At 44.3% G+C, this 7,838-nt stretch overlaps 1 pseudogene; it reads right to left on the reverse strand.

The window, feature by feature from the left end:
* Positions 1–368: 368 nt before the first annotated feature.
* Positions 369–466, reverse strand: LOC140856818 (small nucleolar RNA R71; annotated as a pseudogene).
* Positions 467–7,838: the final 7,372 nt, after the last annotated feature.

Below are 7,838 nucleotides of genomic sequence, written 5' to 3' on the forward strand. Positions count from 1 at the left end.
CCAAGCAATTGAAGGAGTACTTTACTCCTTCCACATATACCTACTCTCCTTGTATTCAAGTACCCCCAGTGGAAGCCACTCAATATGAAATTAAGTTCAGTATAATCCAAATGTTACCTTCATTTTATGGACTTAGTAATGAAGACCCTTATAAACATCTTGAAGAATTTCTTGAGATATGCTCAACTGTCAAAATTCACAACTTCTCCGATGATGCTCTTAGGTTGAAATTATTTCCTTTTTCACTTAAGGACAAAGCCAAATACTGGCTACATACTTTGGATTCCATGACTATATCAACCTGGGACCAGCTGCAAGGAGAGTTTCTCAAGAAATATTTTCCCATAGGAAAAATGAATCAAATAAAGAAAGCCATAACTAGTTTTTCCCAATTAGATGGAGAAATGTTTCATGAAACATGGGAAAGATTAAAGGACCTTATTAGAAAATGTCCCCACCATGCTGTACCCAAGTAGCAGTTAATCCAATATTTTTATGATGGACTCTCTGAAAAATATCGACAAATGGTCGATGCATCATGCGGTGGGACATTTATGCTGAAAAGTGAGGATGAGGCATGGCAACTGTTTGAAATTTTAAGTGAAAATTTATTACATCATATGTCTGCCTCCATTAGAGATAAACCCATGTTAAACTCAAAAAGAGGTGGAATATATGAAGTAGGAAATGCCATAGATATCCATCAAAAGGTAAATGAACTGTCCCAAAAATTAGATCGTCTTCTAAACACTGGACAATCCTCGATTCCACCTAATCCAATCCAAGAAGTTTGTGCATTGTGTGCAAGTCTGAACCATTTTGTTAGTGAATGCCCAGCCGCGCCCCAATTTTCTGAGTTTGTGCACGAGCAGGTTCAGCAAGTCCAACAAGCTCGCAGACCAGGAAACGATCCATATTCGAACACTTATAACCCCGGCTGGAGAAACCATCCAAATTTTTCCTGGAGACCACAACCAGTGGTTGGTCCTGCCACACCTCGACCTCAATATCAAGACCCAACATATAGGCATGGACCATACCATCAATTTCAAAATGTTCCTCAACCGTCTACTACTGGTCATAGCTCAGCTTTTGAGGAAAAAGTTCTGAAAGCACTAGAACGATTAGAAGTCAACACTCAGATCTTTAACTCCCACACACAATCCATTGCTAAGCTAGAAACCCAAATAGGTCAACTAGCGACTGCATTCAGTAGGAGGGAAGAAGAAAAATTACCTAGCCAATCCGAGAGCAACCCAAGAGGGCAATTTGTGATTGAGAGTTCTAATACCCCAGAAGCTTTTTCTGAACATGCCAAATCAATCATGACTCTGAGAAGTGGGAAGGTCATTGAACACACTAGTAAAACCAATGAGACTGACCCTAAACCTCTAACTGAATCCAAATCACCCAAGAACAAGGAGGACCTGAAAATAGAGAAGGAACCAACTGCATCGGAATCATCTTACTTGCCTAAAGCCCCATTTTCGGATGCCCTGAAAGCCCCTATTCCTGCAGATAAGAAGGGAGAAAAACTCGATGAGATGTTGGAATTGTTTAAGCAAGTCCAAATTAATCTTCCCCTTCTAGACGCAATCAAACAGGTCCCTGCTTATGCCAAATTTTTGAAGGATTTGTGTACCCAAAAACGTAAATCTAGGTCACAAATCCCAAAGAAAGTACGTCTCACTGAACAGGCTAGTTCTGTCATCCAGCATGCCACTCCTCCAAAGCTTAAAGACCCAGGAGCCCCCATCATTTCCTGTGTTATAGGAGATTATCACATTGAAAAAGCTCTTCTAGATTTAGGGGCAAGTGTGAATCTTTTACCTAGTTCGGTGTATGAACTTTTTGGATTCGACGAACTGAAACCCACATCAGTCACATTACAGTTAGCCGACAGATCAATTAAGGAACCACGTGGAATGCTTGAAGATGTCTTGGTCAAGGTAGATGAGTTTTACTTTCCAATTGATTTTCTGGTTCTCGATATGGAATTAAGTGGCAACCCCAGACAAATTTCCATTATCTTAGGATGACCTTTCCTAGCTACGGCAAATGCATGCATCAATTGTAGGACAGGAGTCATGGACGTATCGTTTGAGAATAAGAAACTGAGACTGAATGTGTTTGGTGCTTCCCAAGGACCATCAATGGATAGTTGCTTCAAAGTAGATACACTAGAAGATATTATAGAAGATGCAACACCCATAATTTTAGCACCTGAACCCTTAGATACTTGCTTGGCTCACTTTGGAGTGTATGACTTTAAGGGATATATGAAAGAAGTTAACATATTGTTGGATACACCACATGATAAAACCACTCCTCCATGGACAATCAAGTATGAGCCATTACCCATCTTTTGTTGGTTTTATTGCATATGACGTCTGGCTGAAGACGTAAAACTTAGCGCTTTTTGGGAGGCAACCCAAATTTCTTCTATTTTGTTTTAACTGATCATCATTTTTTTAAAGAATAAAGGACCACTCTGTATGGAAGAGTCTGTTAATAAACTTGACGTCTGGCTGAAGACATAAAACTTAGCGCTTGTTGGGAGGCAACCCAACGATTTCATATTTTTTTTACTTTACCGCAGCTGCAGAAATTTAGAACAAGAGCCTATTAATCAATGAAGCTATCTTCAACTTTCAAAGCAAAATTATCCCAGGTGCACTCTCTCCTTTTATTTTCTTTGCTTTCTTACTCCATTGAGGACAATGTAGATTAAGTTGGGGGGGAATTAATCAAATCCTCGAGTATGGTCAGAAATAATTAGTTTTGGGTATTCAAATTTTATTTTGATTAAGAGTCAATTAGGCATCCTAATAAATGAATGATTAACGGTCAAGATAATTTTAGAGATACTGAGGAATAAATTATTAAGAAAACCCAATGAATGGTAGGGTTTGAACTAGACCAAATTTTAGGAGTGATTCTACAACCATCTTCTTACTGATCTCAATAAAGAATCTGCTTCATGAAAAATTGGGTGGAAAGATCGAGGTATGCAAAAATTCTCCTTAAAAAAAAAAAAAGAAAAAAAAAAAAAGAGAGAGAAAAACAACATTGGTCTCCTACTGAGTAACCGGGCCCTTTCGCCTAAGTAAGCGTTATGGTTCGCGTAAAAAGGTAGGCAATGTTATATATATATATATATAAAAAAAAAAAGAGACTAAATTGCAAGAAGATAATAAACCTTTTTCCCATTAAGTTAGAGGATTTAAAGAGTAAAGTGGGGAGTTGGTGAAAGAAAAGCTCTGAAATTTCTTTAGTTAATACTCAACCACTAATTGGGTCAAATTGATAATCCAATGAAATATCTCTTTAATGGTCTGATCAAGTATCTACCTTTTGGGATGCCTAACCTACTTTTTATTCAAAATCAAGTCGGTACACAATGCTGATATATCTATTTTACTCGAGGACGAGCAAAATTCAAGTTGGGGGGTGTGATAAACACTTAATTTAAGTATTTTAAATTAAAAAATTATATTTAATTTATCTTATTTATTAAAAATTTGATGTTTCTTTCTATGTTTTACAGAAAAGGTGATCGCCGATACAAAGAGTCCGATTCATAGATCAAAAAGACTCAAGTTTGAAGAAAATTGGACTTAAAATAAAATTAAAATAAAAAAAAGATGCATCCGGTATTATAAAAAATGAAGATACTATGCAATGAATCTAAAAAGAATATAGATATCATTATGAATGAACTTTTGTTTCTTTTTGAAATTTACAAAAAAAAGTTTCACGTGAGCGCATGAATTCAAAACAAAAATCTGGCGCGTGTGAATTCAAAAGAAGAAGCATGCGCGCGTGAACGCGCGTGAACACGCGGGAAGCTGGCGCGTGGACGCGGGGCGCGGACGCGGGACGCAGTTTGGACGGGGGGCGCGGATGCGGGACGCGGTTTGGATGCGGGGACGGGCACTGACGCGGGTGTGGGCGCACTGCAGACAAGTTCAAAATAAGGAAAAAAATAATATTTAGAAATGTGTTGAAAGATTTGTATTTTTTTAGTCCCACATCGAAAAATCATGTAAAACTCCTCCCTCCTAACACCTATAAAAAGACTTTTGTACTCTCATTGGAGGGGGAGCCTAGAAATTCTTCTAGAGCCTTGCATAGAGGAATAGACAGAGACCACTTCATGAGCAGCTAGGCTAGCAGTCTCGGGAGTGGAGAAGAAATTTTGTAACGACACAGAGATGGTTTATTGTTCTAAACTTTCCTGTATTTCTTTATATGCAATAAAGATTATGCTTTTTATTTAAATTGTCATGAGTTCTTTATTTGCTCCCTTTCATATGCTTTTATTTATGCTTTCTTGTTAGATTAATATTAGGAACAACTTTTACTTTCCGGAGACGCGCCGTGATCTACGGATACGGGGCGTGCCGAGGAAAGAAGAGTTGTTTACCTAGTACTTTTCGGAGATGCGCCGTGATCTACGGATACGGAGCATGCCGAGGAAAGACAGGTATTTTTCCTAAGATTAATCACATCTATTTAGTTAAAAAAGAGATACAACTCTGCTAGTGCAAATTAATTCAAAACTCCCGAGCTCTTTATTTTTTAATTACCTCAATTTTACGATAATTTATTTTCTAAATCAAAAATAATGCTTCTTTCTTTTACCTTGCAATTTTAACTTAGCCCAAGGTCCCTGAGGATACGATCTCGACTCATCCTACCTACGTAGTGAGTAGAGTTATTTTTGGTGCTATCAACGACTACGCATCAAAACCCGACCGCCCAACAAGATCGGATGAAGGGGAAAGGCCCCTCAGTGGCACCTCCACACTTCTATGCAACCCCACGAAAGGCAAGGGGAGGACCCTCACTCCGAAAGGAGGGGGAAAATTAAAAAAGAAAGCGACGAACTACATCGAAAACAGATGAAGGACAAACTATGCCAAAGACGTAAGGAACCTCATCTCAACAAAGACGGGAAGTTCCTACCAGGCGCCCCCAGCCTCTAAAAGGGCTCTCGACACAGGTCAAGAAAACAGCGACACCTTCGGGGTAATGCGGAGATCGGACCACCAAGCTCGAGCCTATGGCCATGGACGACGAAGAAAGTAAATCAGCATATCGACGATTGGGCATCTCCAAACGATGTCAACATCGGACAAGTCGAACGACAAGAGAAGTTCGGCGGACAACAATTTAATACAATACGCGGATGAGGTAACACAAAATCTCCTTTCCATTCCATTTGCGAAATATACACCACGAAGCCCAAAAGGCCAAGGGAGGAAAAGCAAAACGACAAAAGCGAGACAAAACAACAAAAGGAAAAATGTATACATGAAAAGATAGAAGGCCAAAAAGAGCCCTAGGGAAGCTCTGCTCCTTCCGACCTAGAATTATCTGCTCCACCCCTTATCCAGGACTGCCTCAGATTCTTAACTTCTTCTTCTAGCTCTCTCTTTTTCAGCAGCGCGTCCTGGAGTGCCCGACGAAGTCACTGGCTTTCGGTCTCCGCCTCTCGACGCCTCTTTCTCAGGATCTCAGATTCCGTCTCCGCATCCGTGACGGCCTGCTGCTCGTATGCCAGCTGGATCTTCAATTGCTGCAGCTCAGCCGTCCTTTCCCCGAGGATGACAGAAAGCCCTTCGACGGTTCCTCTCAGGGACTGGAGTTCATTAGAATCCCGAGCAGAAGTAAGCTGAGCCCTGTCAGCCAGCTGCCTCTGAAGACGGGGGACTTCATCGGCCGCCACCCTGAGTCTCCCTTTATATTCATCCACCTGCCTGCACCAACCGGCCCGATGCACGTCGTAGCTCACCTCGACGTCCTGAAGCTGCTACTGAAGGTCGAAGACCTTCTTCGACCACTCCTGGTCGCCGTCGGCCCGAGACAAGAGCCGGGACGAACTTCCTTCCAGCTGGCCGATCCTCTCCTTCGCAGTCGACAGTTCCACCCTGAGAGCACTAATCTTGGCAGCTTGAGCCCAAATTCGATCGCTGGCGCTCTTCTTGTATTCCTCAAGCTCCTTCGCGAAGTCCGCCTTCCTCCGGCTATACTCCATGATCCCCTTCACGTGGAGATTCTGAAAGCGGGTGGCCTCCGCGGTGGCTTCAGAATGACCCTCTCTCAACCTGCGAAGCTCGCCTTCCATCTTCTTCGCCCCTTTTGTCAAGTGAAGAACTTCCTTCCTCAATCGTCGGATCATGGATTTCAGCGAGATCCCCAGGGGCAGGGGAAGTGCTTCGGCAGGGCACTACCATCGGGAGGCAAAAGCGTCAAGACGCGTCTCATCACAGAAAGAAAAGCAGAGAGAAGAAAGGAAGGAAGGAGAAGCCATCCACGACAAGAAATTCAACTTTATTGATTGAATGATTCTTGAAGATAAAAAGGAAAAGAAAAATAGCAGTAAAAGAAAGATACAAGGTCGGAGGTCTCAGACCTCAGAAGCAGGAGTTGGAGAGCTCGGTGTTCCTAGAGGGAGGGCTGCGGCAGCAGTAGCGGCAGGAGAAGGACCGGCCTCATCCTCAAACTCCTCGCCTAAGAAGCTGAGGTCGAGCTCGAGAAATTTTCTGGCCACCTTCTCCTGGCAGAGCTCGAACCCCTTGATGAATGCTTCTTGACCGAACCTGACGTTCAGGTCCCTCATCTCTGCGGAGGCCTTGAACTCCTCCACTGCGAGAACCCTGACCTTCGAGACTAGGACCAGAATCTGCTCCACCAAGTTGGCGACCTCGACCTCCGCCTTCCTCACCGTCTCCTCCGAGGTCTGCCTCTCTTCCTCCCGGGCCTGCTTTTCTCTCTCCAGGGCCTCCTGGAGGGCAACTACTTCGGCTGCCTTTTCTTTGAGGCGAGCGACCTTGACCCGACGATGCTCTTCCACCTGGATGACATCCCTCCTCGCCCGGTTCGTTGCCTCGATATTGGCGAGGAGCTGGTGCCCAATCTGCAAGGGCGGCTAGGGGATCAGAACAAGGGTCGAATAGCTGGTTAAATGAAGATTTGTTTACCTCGAGGAAGGACCCTAGGGAGTCCCAAATCTGCTGCTCAGGATCGATGCGGTCGATCCTCTCGATGACTTCAGGCAGAATGCAGCCGTCGATCAACCACTTGATCAGGTCCCTGTCATTGAAGGGGTTCTCCGGCTCCTCTTCGGAACTGAGGGACTCGTCAGCGACGGCTCGGCGGCTACCCATCCTGTGGGCCACCGACTTCCTTCTCCTCTCCCTCTCGACTACGGGCGCCTCCGTGGAGCGGACCCCCGAAATGGGAGCCCCAGTCGGCGGACTCCTTGAAGAGGCCCGGGGGGCCGTTGGTTCGGCGTCCGAAGGAACATCGATCACGGGGGCCATCTAGACAGGCGCGGCCAGGCTCGTCTCCTCCACCCTGGCCTTCTTTGCTGATCCAGAGACCGCGGCACCTTTTCTTTTGTGGGCCTTGAGGCCCCTGGCGAGCATCCGTGTGCTTCGACGTCCATTCCTAAAAAAAAAAAAGGGGGGGGGGAGAGATCAGAAATCAATAATGGGATGAAAAAAGAAGGAGTGGCACAAAAAAAAAAAAAGAGAAGAAAGGAGAGAGAAGAAAAAGAAAGAAAAAGAAGAAGGACAGAAGAAAAGAAGAGAAAGGAAAAGATGGAGTACTCGCAGGATCCTGGGGCTCAGGCCGATGTTGAACAAAAATTGCTCCCTCAGAAGGTTGGAAAGGGAAGGAGCGGAATAGTCAAGAAGCTTTCGGCGGCCTGGAGGTCGTCCTCCCCCAGGCTGGAAGCCCGGCAGACAGAGTCCCTCAGAGAGCCCCAAGGGGGCAGCCCCAGCCTCAAGGTCGGACAGTGGACGAAGAGGTATTTCCCTTCCAGTTGTGGA

Source organism: Elaeis guineensis, chromosome 3, assembly GCF_000442705.2.
Source record: "Elaeis guineensis isolate ETL-2024a chromosome 3, EG11, whole genome shotgun sequence".
NCBI classification, from domain to species: Eukaryota; Viridiplantae; Streptophyta; class Magnoliopsida; order Arecales; family Arecaceae; genus Elaeis; species Elaeis guineensis.